Source organism: Dermochelys coriacea, chromosome 17 (assembly GCF_009764565.3).
Source record: "Dermochelys coriacea isolate rDerCor1 chromosome 17, rDerCor1.pri.v4, whole genome shotgun sequence".
Classification (NCBI taxonomy): Eukaryota; Metazoa; Chordata; order Testudines; family Dermochelyidae; genus Dermochelys; species Dermochelys coriacea.
Window position 1 is genome coordinate 8996357 of NC_050084.1, and position 21514 is coordinate 9017870.

A 21514-nucleotide genomic window follows, 5' to 3' on the forward strand; every position below is an offset into this window, starting at 1 on the left:
TGCTGGCTGGATTCCACAGCTGGTGTAGCCTTTAGTGAGAGGCTATGAGGAAGGGATGGGTATACTACTTCTGCAAACGTGCAAAACTTACCTAGCTTTTTAGCTGTCATTTTTCTGACCAGACACCTTTGAAGATTTCCATTGTCCGTTTCAATGTTAGATGTAGAAAGGACAGGAAAGCCCAGCAGCCTCGTTGTCTCTTTTTGACAAACAGGATCAGAAATAGGTTTAATATAAAGATGAAAAACCGTTTTTGGTCAGACCAACAAGAAGGTAACAAGGGGAAACCCTACACAGGAAAGGATTTAGGATTTCCACTGTCTAGAGATCCCAAACGACTCTTCCAATATTGCCAACTCGGAGAGTCCAATAACGCTGAGTCAAGGACCCCCTCCCCAAATCATGAGATTTTAACACAAAAACAGTACACTGTTTTATATTTGTCTTCTGGAATTTTTTTTAAAGACTTCGGGGTGCTCTCACATCATCATTTCAAGATTTTCTCTGCAACCATGAGGGCTATCAACTTACTAATAGGAAGCTGAGATTCTCATATAATCATGAACCTTCAGAAGGCAGGGCTTGACGAAAAATACCAAATATGGCATGTCTTAAGCTAAAACTATGAAAGTATTTGTTGTTCTGTAGTACTTATCCTCCTTCACAGTAGTATCTGAGCGTTTCACAATTTTTAATATATTTATACCCACATCACCCCTGCGAGGTAGGGAAGTTTTGTGCCCAATTTTACAGATAGGGAACTGAAGCACAGAGAGACTTAAGTGATGTGCCCAAGGTCACCCAGGAAGTCTGTGGCAGAGCAGGGGATTGAACTGAGGTCTAGAACCCTAACACTGGACCATCCCTCTTCTCATCTTCACTAAGAGATGATACAAAAGTACCTTGCTCTTACAGGCTATCTAGCAATAACAAAGACATTACTCCCCAAAAAACGTTTCCCATCCTTGAAATGACCCCAAAGCTCCTTACAAGGTGCCTTTAGATATTTATTCCTGCTTTGATTTATTCTGTTGGAAAGCTGTATTTAAAAGATTTTTTTTTTAAAATGCACTTGAAGATGACAGCTTAACCGTCAAAAGGATTGAGAGCAAAAGCTCCTGTACGTCCATTAAACTATAACTGCTCAACAATTCTGGCAATCTGCTCTGAGGATTCTTGACAACGGAGCAGATATAACACACTCAATCCCGTAGGCTTTTATGCCGCCCCTAGTACCATGTTTCTGTGACACCTGTACAGTTCCTTGACTAACCAGATTTTATATGTAAGTTGTAATTCCATAGTAAGGATGATTGTCGCTTAAAGTTTTAATGAGTTGCCATCTGTACTCTGCACTGTATAAATGGAGAATTTTCAGCTACCAGGCTGTCCAAGAGTTTAAAATGTACAGGTAAAAATGTTACTGGGGATATGGAAGGATAGTTCGCTTCCCTCAAAATGAACTGTTTGTACTTTACAAGTAGATATGTGGGCTGCAGAAAAAAAGAACACATTTTGAGTCCTTTCAGCCTTAAGAGGGTCCTTTAAATCATCATCTATAAGGATCACAGCTCTTACTGGCTAGCTCTAGACCATTAGTAAAACACAAAGCTTATTATCTCATCCAAGTTTAAAGAGATCTTTGTGTTTTTCCACCCATGCCCCGAGTTACCAAAATAAATTCAACAAACCAGGCTGAGCAAGAAAAATAATTGCATGGATAAGAGGCTCTCTCAATTTTATGGACAATGAAAAGCCAAGCTTTTGTCCCTAGAAAGTTCACAAAGTCATGCATCACCCAGACTGGCATGTTTACTTCTGAAGTATCTAGAATGCTGCAGCTGGTCTCAAAGGATTTGAGAAACTAGGAGCCAACAAGGAATTTTTCATTAACAATTTGGAGAGCAAAAATCAATGATCCCCCAGTGTAGTGTCATTTCCATGGAGAAGGGGGGAATATAAGGAGGAGAATTCTAACACCACATATATTACAGGCAGCCTGCCACGCTACAAAACACACCGTCTCCTCGTATTCATTGCATCTCATACATGATTTTTGGAGCTTTTTAATTGTTTTTAAATGAACTACCCTCATGTGCATGGATTAGAACAATAGCTTTGTTTATTTATTTATTTATTGCACATCGAAGCTGCCAGCAGAGGGATGCTGATGAAAAAACAATGGCAGCCAGACCCAAAGAAAGAGACAGAGTGAGATTTTGGGCTGCACCACCAAGAGGAATGGTACAGAACTCTGACCCCAGGGGGATCTATGCGGCTCTAGGGCTGGGGAGGTCCCTGGCATAATCTGGTCTGCCTTGGGGCCTGTTACGGCATCCTCCTGGAATCTCTGCAACACTGAGAGCTCTGGCCATGCCCTGACACTTCTCCCACCTCCAGCTCCTTGGAAGACAACCACAGGGTTTTGGGGCCCCTTTAGACAGAGTGGGGGGCAGATCTTACCCAGAGAGTGGAAGAAAGCTCAATCAGTGTTTTTAAAAGCTGTTTTACATTCCCCCAAACTATTAATCTTGCAAAACCAATTTCCCTGGGAAAAATTAAATTCAGTCCAGACCAAAAGCATATTTGGCCTATTCTCTCTCTCTCTCTCTCTCTCTCTCACTCCTAATTAATAATCATTCATTAGTACCATTAATAAAAATAAATCTGAGAAGCAGTTTGCTTTCTACCTGGCTTGCAAGCAAGCAAACAATTAACTCTAAATTTGTCCTTTTGCTGTTGAAGTGTTAATTGGTGGTCTTTGTTGTCTAATAAACCCATCTGAAATCACACTAAGAAATGAAAATGCAAACTAAGTTGTATTCATTATGTTGGTATATTTTTAATCAACATTTTCTTGGGTTTATAGACTGAAAATTGAAGTGACCTTACCTGAAAAAATAAATAAAAAATCCCTTCCATCAAGCAAATTCCCAACACTCCTTTGCTCCTTCTAGACATACAACAAGTCCGAAGTTAGCAGTTTACAAGATATCATATGCAGCAAAATTTGGAGGAAGTGATAATTGTACAGAACTAGCCTAAAGAACTGGACCCCAGGAAGCAATGGCTCGTAAAAGTGGTCCAGTCCTAACATTGCCCCATTGTTTTGGAAATGGGCGAGTGTTTGGATATTTGAGGTTTCTAATATTTTGGGATACCAGCATCTTGTATGTATAGTCATATATCTTCAGGTGATTTTATTATTTGTATGCCACACTGATACAAAATATTCCCTACTCTTAGTATTCCCATCTAGAAAAATAGCTTCATTACCTATCTGAATAAAGTCTCCTCTGCTGTTACAAAACATGCAATCTGTTGTGAAATGCAAGTAGCCAAGTAGCTTTGGATGGCCATGTATCTAGCTGGCAATTAAATCAAATGGAGCATTCTGTGACACTAGAGCTTCATAAAGATTGTGACAGGTTCCAGAGTAGCAGCCGTGTTAGTCTGTATTCACAAAAAGAAAAGGAGTACTTGTGGCACCTTAGAGACTAACAAATTTATTTGAGCATAAGCTTTCGTGAGCTACAGCTCACTTCATTGGATGCATTTGGTGGAAAATACAGTGGGGAGATTGTGGAGTGCTAGCAGTATAGAGATCACAGGCAGCCTGTAAGCCAGTCTTGTGCGGCCCACTGGAATCTAAAAGGCAGTGTGCTATAGTGAATGGGACATGAAACTGGGAGTCTAGAGACCTGGATTCAATTTCTGGCTCCCTCACTGGGTTACTGTGGATCCTCGCACAGGTCACTAAACTCCTTTTGTGTCTCACCTTCCTCATTCATGAAATGTGGGCAATGGTAATTTCGCCCCTTTCTCAAGCATTTTGCTCACGATTCTCCATTTTCCTGAAACGTTTGTAGACATTTACACCAGTGCAAAATGAACATAAATGAGCATTTTGTACTCACTTTGCACTCTTGCAAATAACACAAGATGCAGAGCAATGGAAAAATCAGACCTTTGTGATCTATGGATGAAAAGTGCTATATAAGTAATTAATCATAAAAAGAAGCTTCTACTGGTTTGAAAGTATTTACTTGTTTGGGAGACATTCCCTATACATATAATGGGGAATGTGGAGTGAAGCTAATCTCTCCAAACATATTCAAAGCGCAATCACTGTAAGTGGCCAAGTACTGTTATTCTTATGGAAAGTGGCAGCAATCTGGAACTTTATTTACTACTTTTATAAAAATAAAAAGGTTCCAAACAAAGCTCTCGCATTTTATTCTATTTCCAAAATCCTAACTGCAGGGAACAAGAGCTCTTTCTGCACATATTTTCTCCAAAGACATGCAGAGCACAAGGTTTATCAGCACTAAGACCATCCCAGCTTTTGGGGTTTTTTAAATGGGTAAACCTCATTTAACATTCTAACCTCCAAATCAGTCCTGTGGCATAGCAGCAGCAGGTTACAGAATACACTGAAATGAGATTGTTCTCATCTCCACTCCAGGAGGAAACGGATAACATGCCAAGCCAGCCAGCACCACGAGCTCCACTGATATCTATTAGCCCTCCCCCCTCCCTGCCAGAAATATAGGTGCCACAGCTAAGAGATGGATGATAAGGAGGAAGTGGACTGAACTATTTGGGTAAAGACTAAGAAAGATTCCAACTTTCAATGAGGTGAGCATTAGTCAATCCTCAACTTGGATTACATAAAATTTGTTGCACGTTAATATATGCTGCCTCTATTCTCTAACACTATAATTTTCTTCACTAAAACACTGTCTAATAGCACCAATCCCCCTTCTAATTATAATGCATAAGAGACATCTATAGTCTTTATACAATTAAGACTATTTAAAAGAATAACTGATTAAATTAAAAAAAAGTGTTTAAAACACATGTAAGGTTGTGACGCAGAACAACAAAAGCTCAAGAAACTGAAAATTTAAGGCACTCTACCTTTAAATTTAGTCAATGGGTGAAAACTTTAAAACTAAATTGACAACCTGGGTTTTGACAGTGATGTAAAATTCACAAACTCCCATTTTAAAAAAAAATACAGCCCTTTTGTGAATTGTGTACAGAGAAAAAGGCATTCATCTCCTCCCCACATTGTCTCTGGAATACAACCAGATGGTTTTATTTCAAGTGTAAAAAGCTTCTAGATGAAATATTACTGAAAATGCACAACTAATTTAGGTAAAGGGTCCTCTAGGTAAAAATATATTTAGGCGGGGGGGGGGGGGAATTAACATTTACCAGAAAGGCTAAAATTGTTGCTAGAGTCATTGTGATCTACTGCACAAACAAAAAACATACCGATCAAATCACATGGGGCAAAAACCTGGCCCCACTGAAGTCAATGGGAATTTTGCCATTGACTTGATTGGGGGCAGGATTTTACCTGCTATCCCTTTGCAGTGCTCCTCCGTGTCCTTCCTCCACTCTTCTTTGCATAGGCGCCGACTCCCTGGGTGCTCTGGGGCTGGAGAACCCACAGAGAAACAATGGTGGGTGCTAAGCCTATAGTTGTATTACAGTAAGAGAATGAGGTTAACAGTCTCCAGCATATTAAACCTGGGCACCCAGAAACTGGCCATCAGGTCACAGATAGCAGAGGTTTTTCCCTCTGCTGTCTCATCCTCTGAGAGTAGAGAGGATGCCACAGGCCACAGGCCACTGTATTCCCTGTGTAAGGGCTACTCCCTCTGAAAGTTTCATTCCTTCCCTGCACCTCATTCATTTTGGGGATGCACAAAACATGCTGTAAAATATGAGCTGCTTCCTGATTTCCAATGGTGTTCTAAAACTAAGGGAAAGCAGCTGCCACAGAAGCTCATTAGGCATTATCAACAGCTGCTGCTAGTGGGCACATGACACTATCCGAGGAGCAAAGAACAAAAACTTGCTGGAGACATATGCGTCCCTCCCTTCTTCACAACCCTCAGCGCTTCTGCAAGGGAAAGGCTGAGAACTAATGGGAAATGTGAGACTCCAAAACGGGGGGAAACAAACGGCTTTAAACTGTTAACACTGCACTTTTAACAAAGTCTGAAACAACCTTTGGTTCCCTTAGATCCTCAGCTGCGGACTTCCCATTTCATCTGCCGATGCAAGCAACATCACAGCCATTGCAAACAGAAGTAAGAGGCTCTTTGAGCTTCTCAGGTGCTATTTCCATCCCCTTTGCAACTTTCTTACAAACTTTCCATGGGGCAAAACTTTCTCACACTGCTTCTCCACTCAACAATAAACGATCTTGGGAAGTTTTGGAAAATGGTAGCAAAATCAACTACACAAGTTTAGAACCACGGAAGAAAGAAAAAAAACGGTGTCCCTTTAATAAAATAATAATTAAAACAAGATGCATAGATAAACTGTAGCTGCTCATCACAATTGTCAGAGGAGAGAAGAGAGGCAATGTGCTATGAAGGAATAAGTATAAGGTTAGGAGGGCTTGAGTTCTATTCCTGCTACTGACTTGCTCTGAAGCCCCAGGTAAGTAACTTCATCTCTCCATGCCTCAGTGCCCCCTCGGTGAAATAGGACTTACCCACCTCCGAAAGGGGTGTTGTGAGGATTAATCAGTCAATGTCTGGACAAGGCTGTGGTTGGATTTTCCAAAGCATTCATTCAGTCTGGGCTTAACTCTACTCCCACTGAAGTCAATAGGAATTTTAGAACTGACCTCAACGGGAGCAGAGTTATACCAATGCAACACAATTTCTAAAATGCCAGCCTCCCCCAGCAATGCTAAGTGCAATCCTCCCTACTTGTCAATCAGTAGCAGGCTCACTTAGCTGCTGGGCCAGATACCAGAGGGAGATCATCACACATTAACGTGTTATGTTAACTTTATTTCCAACCTTGCCCTGAGTCCTCTGTCAGGCCAAGCCCCCTTCATGTATTTAAGGAAACATGGTTCACAAATGATGAAAGAAAGCTTCGCTTCATGAAAAATAAATGCAGGCACAAGGGGGGTACGCAAGTTTGGGTGCTTGTCTGTTTAGCACATCATTCGCTTTCCTGCTTTTTTGCTTCTTTTCTGATGTTGCTTAACTGCAAGTGAAACAAACCTGGGTTCTAATGTTACCTTCTGTCTATAAATTGGAAGACTCATCTGCAATCACCATGTGGCAATTAAACAAGTGTTTATATTACACCTCTTCTAGTTTCCAGCAACAGAGCACAAGGCCACCCACACATTAGCTGGGCATTTCACAGCACACGCATAGAAGAAAAAAGACACCCAAATGCTTGAACTGCAGCAATATTATTGCTACCGCTACAAGTGCTTTATATTGTACAGCATGTATGAATATAAAGAGTGGCTTTCTACTGCGCTTGAGGGCAGCTATGAAGTGCACATACGTATACATGCACATTTATTAATTCTATCACATATGTATACATGCACATTTATTAATTCTATCATTTATCTATTCTATCTAATTCTATTCTTATTTATTAATGTTGTAGCCCCAACATCGCAAGTACTGTACAAACACTCCAGAGAACTTACAACTGAAGAGTGCAAGAGAGTTAAAGATCAGGAGGGGAAGTGACTTGCTCAAGGTCATACAGCAGGCCAGTGGCCATGTCCAGAATGGAACCCAGGCCTCCTGACTCCCAGCCCAGCACCTTGGCCACTAGAGCCTCTCACAGAGCAAATAAATGTGCATATTTAATCTTAGAATGTAAAACATACTTATCTCTGCATCCATATGCAAACTCACGGCTATACAAAGTGCGAGGGCATACTGGGTTTACTATTCATTAAAAAAAATCATCATGGCACTCTGCCAACTTTATAAATAGACTGGTTTATTAGTAAGCTGACTTGCAATGAGTGCATTCACTTTCTCTTTCTATCCTTTCGCTCTCGCTGTCACCACCATTGTTTCAGCTCTTGCTCGACCTTCATCTTCTTTGGGCTGAGTGAGTGAAACAGGAGCAGATTCTGGGCTCACCAGTCACATAAGTGAATGTCTACTGGCCCGATATCACACGTTTTGTCTAATGGAGAACTGTAATGCACAGCTCCCTGCATACAAGAGCATTCCACTAAGTGAAACCTCATAGGGGAGCCCCTGCGTAGGGGAATATTAGACCTGTTTTAAAGAGGAAACTTCTGACTTGATCAATATCACAGCAGGTCACTGGCAGAGGTGATAAGAGAACCTAGAATAGGACTCAGTCTCTTGCTCTAACTCTTAGACATACTACAATTACCTACTTGAAAGAAGGAGAAAGATCAGATTTATTCTTAAGTATTTATTGCTAAGGCTACATATAAGAGGGATCCCTCTTTACACATAATATTCATTATAATATATATAAAACACTTGAAAGAAATTCAACCACAGCTTTTATTTATCGTGGTGCATATGGGCTGATGGATATGGCAGCAAACCAAGTTTGCTTTTATTACTTCATGTCACTATGACATGTCTTGCTTAAAAATTAGATCTGCTTCTAGAGCCCACCAACAAGGCGATTATAGCAATTTGGAGGTAAAGTTTCCCCAGTTTGCCCACTCAAGTGGATCTCAATGCGTTGTGGCATGGGAAGGAGCACCATCTGAGGGACAGTAGCTAAACACATAGAACACAGCCATAGATGCTCTCCACCCTACACGTCTGTCTCGTTGTTAACACATCACACACTACGACATCTAATTGGATTGGCTGCTCTGTAATAACATGGACATAGTAGCACTGTTAGGATTCCACCAAGACTAATTTTCACGCGTTGATGCAGTAATAGACTCGCTGATGACTGGCTGTGCAGAAGAGGAGAGACTTTTTTAAAGGATACGACAAATGTTTATAGCCTGCTTGGGTTAATGTTTGAGATCATTTCTCCATTCATAGGGGGGGTCTATTATTTAAATTGCAATAGCACCAGCAATGCTGGTCACAATCAGGGACCCCACTGTGCAATGCATTATCCCAAAACACTGACACAATCCATTCTCCTTATATTTTAAGAAGACAAGCAACATACCAAAAGGAGGGAGGAGAGTGTTAAATTTATATATTTGATTTTTGAATTTGTAGATATGTTTGGGGTCTCAAAGTAGGGCTAACACTATGTCAGAAAAATGGGTATTGGGCTACCCAAAAAAACACCCCAAACAAAAAAAACCACCACCCTAAATTAAACTGTTGCGCTTCAAGGCTCTTTACACAACACTGCACCGCAATAAAGTGGAAAGTGGAGGAATTTTTGGCCAAAGATATCAAGGCAAGCTGCCCCTCTTTACAAGAAGTGCCTTAGAGTTTTTGTCATTACATGAATTTATAAAAGGCAGCCATCATCATGGGAGTTTTCATGTTTATTCAGAGCAGGACTCAGAAAGATTGCCCAGTGGTTAGGGCACAAGCATATGACTTGGGAGACCTATTCTGCCACAGACTTCCTATGTGACCTTGAGCAAGTCATTTAGCCTCGCTGTAGCTCACTTACCCATCTGTAAAATGGAGATAATAGCACTTCACCACATCTCAGGGGCGGTGTGAGGATACATAAGTTAAAAATTATGAAGTGCTCAGATGATACAGTAACGGAGACCAGATAAAGTACCTAACATATAGATGCATTCGCTTTTCAAGACTTCATCTGAAATGGCACTATATTCGGTAACACTACTTGGGCAGGCAGAAGGGCTGCATGTACCCTGGTGGGATACGAACCTATGGTTCAAAAGCACCCAAGGCATTTCAGCCCCAATGCTCAGACTAATAAACCATCCATCGCCTCGAGCAGAATGCTAGCTCTCCTACTTTCCAAGTTCCTAAGGTTACTGCCATGTTTATTTTGTCTGTTCAGGCTTTAAACTTAAAAAAAAAAAAAAAAAAAAAAGAAGAAGTGATCTATTGGAAACATTTTCAAACCAAATTGTTGCTCGCTAAATTATTATGACCTTCCTTCTTCCATCTCCCCCATCCAGTCACGAGCAACAGAAATTAAATTGATTCAGTCTATCAGTGCTCTGTATCTAAGTGATTAAATTCAGCCACTAGAAAAATCTGTTTTGTGCTGCATCTGAGAAATAGAAGCTATGTCATTGGATCCAATCTTACTGGCCGCAAACAACAAGAAGAAGAGGCGGGGAAGAAAAGGTAAAATACAGACCTTGTCATTGTGGTTTTATCACCAGCATCATCTTTTTCTAGAGAGGGGTTTGGTTACTAGAAATACGGTTAAAGCCAGCTTTCACATTCAGAGACTCTTAGCACAGGTGGTATGAACGAAACAAGATGCTTTACTGTAGCGGCTGTACAGACTCCGCATCTCAAAGGCGTCATTTGCATTCAAGTTTATTCAGTTACTGTGAAGTCTAGTGTTGGGATTTCTGTTTTTAGGGGGTTGGGGTGGGGAGAGAGACACCCGAGTTTAGTTGTGAGTGTGTTTTTCCCCTTTCATATGGTAACTATAAAAACAATAGCTAGAAAGAAGGCTGGATGATTACTACGTTCCATCTTCAGGAAAGGACTGTAAAGGAAAGAGCCAGATGCTATGGCTAAATTTGTGAAGGTGAAATTCAAAGAATGTATGGGAGAGAGGTGGGAATTAGGAGCAAGACCCTCTGCTAGTGTGAGTCAGCCTAACTCCATTGATGTTGATGGAGTTACCAGTGTGGTCCAATTGGAGGACTCAAGAGATCTAGGTTCTACTCCCAGCTCTGCCACTGGCCTGCTGGGTGACCATAGGCAAGTCACTTCACTTCTCTGAGCCTCAGTTTCCCCACCTGATAACTTTGTGTAAGGGGACAGTTGCCCCCTTACTAACATTCGGTGGGTGTGTTTTGGTTGGCTAGCTCCCAGTACTAAAGGAGAAGGGTCTATAGGAAATCAGGACCCTGAGACGGATAGTCCCCAGAAACAATGGGGAGGGGCCAATGCTCCAGGTCTGCCTGAATGACAGGGCGGGCAAGCTAATCAGGGAGTCAGGAGGCCAGGGAGGTCTCGTCTTCCATGTGAGCTGGATTTGCCTAGGTCAGATAGAATGGGGCCGAGCTAAGGAGAAAACAGGGGCCCAAGCTGAGCTGGGGAGCAGAGCTGTGCCAGATCCAGAGAGCACAGACCCTGACCTGGGAGCAGAGCTGCAGCCCCAAAGCCAGAGGCACAGCCCAGAGAGAGCAGACTTGTCCTGGGAAGAAAGCTGCAGCAACCAGAGCCAGAGAGGCCAGAAAAGCAGCCCACGAAGCAGGTCACTGCTGGAAGCAGAGAAACAGAAGCAGCCTGCAGAGCAGGCCTGTCCTGGGAGCAGAGCTACAGCAACCAGAGCCAGAGGGGCCAAAGAAGCAGCCCAGGGAGCTGGAGGCAGAGCAGCAGTACTGAGACCGAGTGGTGGAGCTGGGGCTGAAGCAGTCTGGAGCTGGGTGCAGTGAGCAGCTGGGGAGAGTGGGGGGGATCCTGGGCAACGCGCCCAGCACAGGGAGACGCCTCAGCCTAAATGTCCGCAGGCCAGGCTCAGATCGTAATCCCGATAGGGCGACACTGGGAAGAAGGATCCTACCACTTACAGCCTGAGAGCGTGTGGCCACCACCAGAGCAAGTGTCCAACCCACAGCATCCCTGCAGCACAGCCAGGGCCTGAGAAGAAGGCCTGGGACTTACAAGGAACAGACTGTGAACTGCCCAGACATTCCAGAGACACTGTTTGTGATGTTCCCTGCCACAGAGCGGGTTGATGCGTTTCCTTTAACCTTTCCCATTTTTCCTTATTCTTTTTAAAATTAATTGTTGATTAAATAACTTGCATTTGCTTTAACTTGTATGTAATGGTCAGTAGGTCAGAGAAGTGCCTAGTGCAGAGAGAGTACCCCGGAGTGGTGACACCCTAGCCCGTCCTAGGTGACCACAGCAGGGTTGGGGGTCGAGCCCCCCAAGAATCCTGGTCCCAGCCTTGTTGGGGTTACAAGGACTCTGCCAGACAGGAGAGTGGAAGGGGAGTCGTCCGGGGCAGGGAGGTCAATGGGTGGGAAGTGGGAGCGAGGACTCAGATCCTTTCGCTAGCCCACTTCACTGGGGTAGTGCAGAAGCCAGGAAAGTTCCCCACAATAGCAGGACTATTCCCCCACTTATATTTGAATATTTCTTATCCATCTTTGTAAACTGCTTTCAGATCTGAAGAGAGCTGAGTAAGAGGTAGGCATTAACAACATTACACGCTGATTTGCACTTGCTTAGGGTTTTTCTGTTTCAAAAATTAGCTTATAGTACAAATGCAGAGTGAGAGACAGAAAACATACAGAAATAACTGTTTGAAAGCTGTTCAGCCCTCTTCTTCCAGAAGTTTGTTTCCTCCATCTGTGGGATTTCTGGCATGACAAGTGCTCTGACCTCATCTGACCTAACCCAACTGCATCAAAGGGACCTCATCTAAATATGTTATCCTCACAAAGGGAGTAAAGTTCAGGGGAAGCTGAGACTTAAGAACTGCCCTCTACTCAGCAATACCCCACAATGACCACCACTGCTAAGAAACTTTAATATATTCACTTTGGTAGAGACAAAATGTTTTAGAAAGGAAAATCCTGATCTGGACCCTGCAAATGCTGAATGCTAACCAGCACCACATATGAGAATACATTTGGAAACGTGCAAAATTGCCATATCTAAAAAAAAAAAATGTCTCCCTGCTATATTTTATTACCTCTGGAGTAAAAGGAAAGTACTAATAGTAATTAAAGTTTGTTTGTTTTTATTTCCACTCAGGATCAGATCTAGTCAATTACTTAAAATAAACTCCACACCAATTGAATTATCTAGATAATTTAAAGTATTACATACTTAAATTAAGCTTGCTTATAACAACTTGCCTCTCTCCCCAGACAAGACACTTCAACTAAATATTTTACTATATCCTCACAGCACTTATCATTCAACCTTGAGATCAAATGCCCTTCGTGTTACCTCTGCAATATGCCAAATCCTCTTTCTCCAAAGCCCTTTCCCATAAAGAGACTGATGACAAGAACACACACTATGGGCCAGACCCACAGCTGGAGTAATTCAGCAAAGCTCCATTGCCTTCCAAGTTTATCTACACCAGCTGTGGATAAGGCCCTGTATTTCCAGTGAGGCCTTAGCAGAAAGCTTACAAGCCTCATTCCTTCCTCTACACTTGCTTATTTCTAGTTCTAGCTACATCTCCCGCAAACTTCCCATTAGGGTTTTTCTTGTAATTACATTTTCACATTGTCTGCACATTCTTCATGGGGTTCTCTTTCCAAGATCTTATATCTCTGGTACTATTATCCCTATCATTGTGGACTTTTAAACACACAGCAAATCGTTTCACATCCGTCTGTCCACATTCCAGCACTTTTGCCATGTGTCAGCACTCAGCAGAGCTCTGTTTTATTATCTGGGATAATACCTGGAAGAGTCAGGGTGTGACACTGATACAACGCAAGTAGTATGCAAACTGGGGTGTGGAGTGTTTTATTTATTTATTTTGCATTTGGCTTAATGACAATTTCACATTAACCATACTTTCATAAAAGATTGTCATAAAAGATTAAGGAATACAACGCAAACTTCTTAATTGCATGCAGCTGCGCAAACCTTCCCTCCTTCCTCCGCCCCACCCCACATGTAATATGCAAATACATTTAAGGTAAAAATAAAGCCTTGGAGAAATGATATAAAATAGTAAGATATGAGGCAGAGCCTCATCCTACATCATATATCATATTATACATCCTGACATGACAGCTACAGACTGAAGCCCTATATTGCAATCGTCAAATGAACTACAGAATTGTGGTTGGTATTCTATAAAGTGAGACTGATCCCAAGGGAAGTTCAGAAATATCACAGTGATGAGTACAGAATAAATAACTAAATAGCCAATTCAAAAATTCAGAAACACACAGATTTAACTGGTGAAGCTGAATTTAACGAGATATCCCTGCTTTGCAGATCAAGTAGTACAACGACAGGCAGTTCCAACTGAAGGCTGACTATTGAGAAACATAGGGTGACCAGTCAGCAAATGTGAAAAATCGGGACAGGGTGGGGGGGTAATAGGAGCCTTTTTAAGAAAAAGACCCCAAAAATCGGGACATCTGGTCACCTTAGAGAAACACAACAATTGTGCAAAAGATTCAAGTTGCACTTAATCATCATCTCCTTTAACAGCATGTGAGGATACTTCACATACATGCATGTGTATAAGAGTGTCAGGTTGTTCCATAGAAGAAAAGTGGTTCCAGATAGGGAAGTTCCACGTTCAGAAGAGATGTTCTATAATCTGCCCAAGGGCAAGTGTGTTTCCTTTAAAGATCTTTTATTCTGTTTACAATTCAATGGGTGGAAATTTCTCTTTTCCCACTAGTTAAAGATCACTCTTTTCACTACAAATTCTAGGATCAATTGCAATATACTCAGGAGGAGTTAATGTTTCCTCCTATAGTACCAAGCAGCAGGAGTAAAATTCACCCACGAACTCATCTGATAAAGTGCTACAAATTAATCTAGACCAATATCCTTGAAGTTTAACTACACAGCTCTAAAGAATATGGGACAGATTAGTTAATGTTTGGACAGCGCTTTGAAAATGTAAAGTGCTATATTATTGTTACTAAAGCAGTCTGCTTAGACTGTCTCCTGCATTTACCATCTGGGGAAATAATGGCTTTAAACAGTTTGTTTGGAGTCCAAGTGCACTTAACTTTTTCCAAATATTTTCACAATTAGCCACATATGGTGGGAGACCTTAAGTTCTTCCGCCCATTTCACCCTAACTCCCAAGAGGAAATTGGAGGGGGAGGCAGGCACAGGTGTCGGGTGGAGTATATGCAGGACTTTAACCAATTACACATCATGACTGCAAAAGGTCTTTTCACCCTCTCAGCTATAATGCACCCTGCCAGTGGGTTCCATTGAAGGCAATTCAAACATTTTCTCTTACAAGCCATGGACACCGTAAAACACTCCATCTCTTCCCACCTCCCACCCACCTTGATTTGATGTTCGGTTTAAATTGTGTGATTTGTTCCACATGAATATTTCAGTAGCACGATGAGCAAGTGAACAGATTTCTTCCTGGGCTGCAAGCAAACTCTTTCACAATACAACATGCATGTGACTGACACTGATGCTTTGCTAAGCAACTTCTGTGTGTGGCGTCCATGAGGGCAGAGAGAACAGCAAGAGTTAAGAGCACACACCAATCTTTCATTCACCAGATTGGTTCTTTCACACAGTACACCAGCACTTTTATTTTTAATGCATCCTCAGCTGGTGTAAATTGACATAGCTCTCAGCACCACTGAAGTCAGAGTCACGTTCAGGTATCTGCATCTGGTGTAAATCATCACTGACTTTCAATGGAGCTACACCAGTTTACACCTGCTGAGGTACTGGTCCAACATGTAAATCGCACGTCAGACTTTTATTTCTAAAGCACTACACACCACTGCAAAATATTATAATTAAAATGGCATTAATACAGTGTTAACGCTACACCGTCACCAAAAACTAGCATATGTGCAGTTCTCCTCTGCCTTCCAACACCACAGCTTCATTGACTCACTTTTGATTTACACTAGTGTAACGGAGGTCAAAATCAAGCCTCAATTCCAATAGCAACATTAGCTCAGCTACTTCACACCTCCTTTATGTTTTATGGTACACATTTTAGATTAAGTAGCACTATATTAATCTATACATTTAACAAGAAAAGCAGGAAGAGAAAATATAACCATTGAGCCAACCATGCAAATATAGGGTTACTCTGGGAACCTTAGCTTTTACATTTCCTGATTAATGTGAATAACCATGCAGCCATAACATCACAGGCTTTTGAATTTAATTTTGTAAGATTTTAAATTTTGTAAGAATTTAATTTTTATAAGATCCTTAAGGCAGACCCTTATTTTATGAAGTATTTAGAGAAACTTCACCAAAAATTATAGTCACTCTAGGTGGGTCTGTTCTTGGTCCTGACCTATCTGATTCAGTGGCACTTTAAGGGATGGTTTGCATGGGATGTGCCAGATCCAATTCAGATTACTGGTTTATCAAGCCAAGTATCCTACCTCGGGCAGTTGCCAATAGCTGCTGCTCCAGAGGACAGGAACAAACCCTACTTTTAATGATTCTAGCCAATGTGCAATACTATACATTACACAATTAGTACCTACAGGGTTTTCCATGTCACATTCTTTCACAAGTATAGTCCTGCATTCTCTATGTATCTAAAAGAAAGACTATGCTAAAAGTATGAAGAATCTTTTTAACAAGTTTTGTCCACAGCTGGCTATTTGCATAATTAAGCATCACTAAGTTATTTTAGTGCCCCAGATCTATTAAAGAGATAATCAGATGTACTGTTTGCACTGTGAGAAAAAAGTATGGAAGAATAAATTAGATTTTCTGTTCAGAAACTTGGAGATCCCTTATTATATTGCTGGGATACTTCCTATTCTCTGAGTTCACTTCCTTGACATTTCCATGGCTGGTTAAGGTCAGTGAGGATACAGAGAGAGATTATTGAGGGGAAACAAAAAAGGTAACATATCTACAAGTTTAATAAAACACTACACTTACAAGCTTATTGTACACATGTGCACCCACAGGATATATAGATCTATCGTTTCAAAAGTGATTAATGCTTTTAGGTGCCTCAGTCTTTGAGTGACACTTTAACGAAGGCTGTATTTTCAGAACGTGATGAGGAAATCCACCCTCTGACAATCAGACCCTTTAAGATCTTAGGCTAGACACCCAAAATCATGAGTCATTTTTAAGACTTTACCTAAATGCCTTTATTATAATGTTGTCTAATGTGGCACGGTACTTCCAAAATGTTCAAAGCACGGGACCAAATTATGCCTGCCTAAGCTACAGCTGTGCAACCATAAATGGGAGGAGATTGCACTAGGAAAACAAGAGGGAAGACGGTGGCCCTTCATGAAGTTATGGTCCAAGAACCACCAATGGCACCACATGCTGCTGAACCCTAACCTGATGTGTTAAGAACAGTTTTTCAAATATTTCTCTTCTTGCTCTACCTTCCTGTTACCTGCTCACATGGCCAAGCTGATGGATGCAGAGAACCCCAGCTGCTACCACATTCAGATAACTGAAGAAACTTGCCATATTCAGACTCTGTACTGACAAAAAAGCCGGGAACCCGACTTTTCCCGGGAACAGGATTATGTCTGAAAGGAATGAGCCTCCTTACAACACTGGTTTAAAGCTAAGGCACAAGGAATAAAGTTACTTTGACTGGCACTTACAAGCACAGAAGGAAAAGTAAAACATTAAACAAGGGTGAAAGGGATGATCCCATTTTTGCTGATACTGCTACATTTAAAGATGACACTACCCTGACCGCTTTAAATTACGCTTTGCTAATAAAAATGAAAGCAAGACTCCTAACGACCAGGACGCAGGCAAAGAAAAAGAAGGGCTATAAGCAGGACTCACTAAAATTATCAATTTAGACCTATTCCCTCTCACTAAGAAGTAACTTGTGAGGACAGAGCCCTGGCATCCCAGAATATGCGATTTTCAGTGTCTAGTGACACAAGGTCACATCAGCAGTGGGAAAGCGCTTCCTCTGTAAGGGGTGACCATTCTGACAGAGTGTCTGGCATGACTGATATTCAGGAACTCGCAGCATCAAAAGACAAGGTCAAATTCCAGAGAGTCAGAAACCAAAGACAGAGCGATGCTTGTGTTGATTCACTTGCTTTCACAATCACCGGGTATTTAATCTTTGCAGCTCTTTTTATTTGACACGATCGGCTCCTCTGGAGCCGTCGCAGCCTGAGGAGCCAGCAGAGGCCGTCAAGTAAATGAATCCAGATTTTATAAACAGCCGTGGTAACTTACTCCCACATCACGGTCTATTGTTAACTCACTTGCTTTATGACGGAGGGAGAGGGAGAGATGTTAAGTTACCAAAAGAAATAAGGAAATTAGTGACAAAAAAAAAGTGATGGATTTCAGGGTTTGACTGAAGAACAAACAAAACTGCAAGTTGCCGCTGAAAGTCAGGTGTGCACGGGGCCCAGAAGAACCCAAATAGCCTTTGGGTTAACATGAATGATTTCAAGTGACCCTGAAACAATGCGTGGTTTTCCCTTTCTTTGGAGATGGGGGACTGTTTGCACATCGAGGAGTAATTTCTGAACTGAAATATCATGAGATCTGGTCTTCACAGAGTATTTCCACCTTCTAGGAGCTGAAACACAACTGGACGTTCAGGAATAATGAAATTTTCAGCCTAATGCCTAATTGGTTTAGGCCCCTACCTCCCATTTTCAAAAATTACATGGACACTTAGGAGTCTAACAAAGTCAGGGGGACTCAGGGACTTCTGAAATTTTACTCAAGCTTTTTTAATATTATTGTTTTGTTCCCAAGCCCTTTAAAGCATGAGAAGAAAAAAAAATATTACACACAAATTCTCAATAACCTGTCTTACTCCTATGATGAACCCTGATCTGACATGTCATACTCTTGGGTCTTAATATTATAATAGGCAGTCTGTCTGATCAAACACAGCTCAGACTTTTATTCCTACTCTTACACACCCACCCCTTTTCTTTTTAAGCTTAACTTTTAAAGGGAATAGTGTCAAACAATCTCTTTCATCGCAGGAGTAGTAACAGAACCACTCACAGAGAGGGCTGGAGACTAAGAAAATGTCAGAGGCAGCAAAATCAGCAGGGCCTCGCCCATGTAGAAGCGAACTTAGTTATTTAGGCTGATACAAAGGGTAAGTCAAGAACGTGGCCCCACTGTGCTAGGTGCTGTACAGACATACAGAGGCAGCGTATACATACATATTTAGACTAAACAGGCAAAGGCAGATAAAGGAATTATTGTTTGCTCCATTTTACAGATGTGAGCTGAGGCTCAGGGGGATTAACGGTCTTGCCCATGGTCACATAGGAAACCTGTAGCAGTGCCAGGATTTGAATCCAGATCTCGGATACTAGTCCTGGGCGTTAACCACAAACACCATCTTTCTTTTCTTACTCCTAGTCTCTAATTACAGGCCATTCTAGCCCACAATATGCTCTTTCCTTTGGGGCAAAATGATCCCACTCCTTTAGCTGCCACCAACTCTGCAACATACAGCGTGACCTGGAAATTGGAATAGCATGGAAGCTTAATGGCGCATGCTGCTATGCAAACAACAGGGTCCACTCATGACCCTCTCGCATTTCCTCAACTTTGAATTTGTGGCTAAATCAAATATAAATAGGCCCAAACTCATGCTCCACTCCATTGATTTCAACAGACTTGCACCTATGCACATGGTTATGTGAACTCACCTTAGATCTTGGACTGCCAGAAGGAGGGCCACCCCCTGCCATTGAAAAAACACCACTGAATGAGTCATTAAGGATGTCTCTAGTCTGTTCTCCAGAATTTGAATGATGGTGGATTTGATACAAATTCAAAGTAGGAGAGAAACTGGAGGATCCTTAGAGCTCTGGCAAGGAGCCTCCCACTCCCACCCCCACGGGAAAAAGGATATCCTTAATAGCAGGCAAATCTGGGGTGGGTTCTGCTGCATGCCTGAGAGAGTTTATGAGTATGTATTAGCATGAAGCGCTCATGCCACTGCAATGAAAAATGATGGCACATTTCCATTAGAAGCTGCTTAGGCTCCCTCCATGCTTGGGCTGAACGCATGCAGGCAGACACACTTCTAAACACAGCTCAAAATGCCATGCCCGGCCTGAGCACACCAGGCAAAGAACCATTTTTAAATCCAGCGTTCTAGACCAGGAGAATCCCAGGGAAGACCCCATCGCTCTTGCCAAGGCTGGATTCTGTCCAACGTGATCAAAAATAGAAAATTAAACAGAGAGGGGAGAGGCAGACACACCTTCCTCAGCCTGTTGGCGGCAGAAGCAATATAAATATACAACTTCACCTTATTAAGAAAAGCTTGCCAAGTAGCATGAACCCTGGAGGGGTTAAAGAGAGATGTATTCAATATGGTGTGAAAGTTAAATGAGAAGCTGTAACCATAATATACGTATCATATCTGGGAAACTAGGTGAGGCCCCCATGGACCATTACATACCGCATGAAACTTTATGGACAATGTAATATATTATTTTTAACGATTCCCTTGCCTACCACAGAACCTTCTCCGCCAAAAGGAGTTTGCTTGGTTTGCAGTTGCGTTTTAGCAGCGATACCTTGCAGATCGTTATGGTTTGGGTTTATTTCAATGAGAAATAACAGTTTTTACAAGATTCCACCCTGTTAGTATGAAACAAATAACCCCCAACCTCACATGGAGCTACTGTACTGAGGTGCTCAGAGTATCCTGCGCCTTGCCCCGGTTAACTTCCCCTGGTAAACAATTTATCTATAAATATACGAGTAAAAACACTGGCACTTCTGCTAGTTCAAGTTTGCATTATCATCAGCCATCTCCAGGGAGAGGTAGGCCACAGAAATAACCAGCTGGAGCATCACAATGATTGCCCCTGTAGGAGATTTGTATAATAAAAATTGAAAGCTGCAGTATGAACTTCTCACATACTTGTCCTTTTGGTTTATTCATCAGAAATAATTATCTGTGCATGCGTTCACAGGAGCACATACTTTATGATATCCATTAAAATTTAATGTATTTTAATAATACTGTAACTACAGCAGGAGCAAAAAAATGAAATTTAAGTCATACAAATTGTGTTGTTGCATTCATGTCATCAAACAATGCATTGGAGGGAATCAATTTCTAATCTCCAATGACACGGAGAAAGCAAAATTTTAACTTGGAAAGATTAGCTCAAAAACTCTCTGAACATTGACAGAAATTAGTCTAAGCAACAGACTGGGAGCCAGGATTCTGCATTTCATTCATAGCTTTATAATTGACACCCTGAGTGGCCTTGAGCCAATTCCTGAACTCCCAGCCTGAGCTTCCCCACCTGCAAAATAGGAATAAAACATGGACCTACATTGCTGATTTGAGAATTAACTTGTTGCTTACAACATACTTTGAAACTGAAAAGCATAATAAAATAAAACTACAAGCACAATTATTGTAACTCAGAGGTGATGCACTAGCATACTTCCTAACTATAAAGCAAAGCAGAATAAGTTAGGACTAAAATCTTCAAGGAGTACCTGGATCTCTAGTGTAATGAATGAATTCCAGAGTAATCTTACCTGCCTGGTATGTCCCACCCTGATCTAACATGGATGGAAAGTCCCACCCTATCATGCCAATTAGACGTACTTCCAGTGTTTTAATAAGTGATTGATGTATATACCACAGCCTTGTTAAACTTTTATGTTTAAAAAACCTGAACATTTAAAAATACTTATTTCAGAAACAATTCCTCCTGTACGAGAGACTGAAGCTCTCAAACCTCTTCTTGGAAGCTATTAAACAGACAGTCAGTACAAAACATCACAGTGTCACCCATTCTTGGGTGAGTATCTATTTATGGGTGAAGAAATTACACATGTGGTGTGCTCACCAACAGTGACACATCTCCACTCAAGTGTGAGTCACCTACTCATATAAGCACATTTCTGAAAATAAATGTTAT

General features: G+C 41.6%; 1 protein-coding gene across 16 annotated transcripts in view; it reads right to left on the bottom strand.

The window, feature by feature from the left end:
* MSI2 (musashi RNA binding protein 2) overlaps nt 1-21514 on the bottom strand; it is a 397386-nt gene that overhangs the window by 240586 nt on the left and 135286 nt on the right. The gene's annotated exons all lie outside the window — the stretch shown is intronic.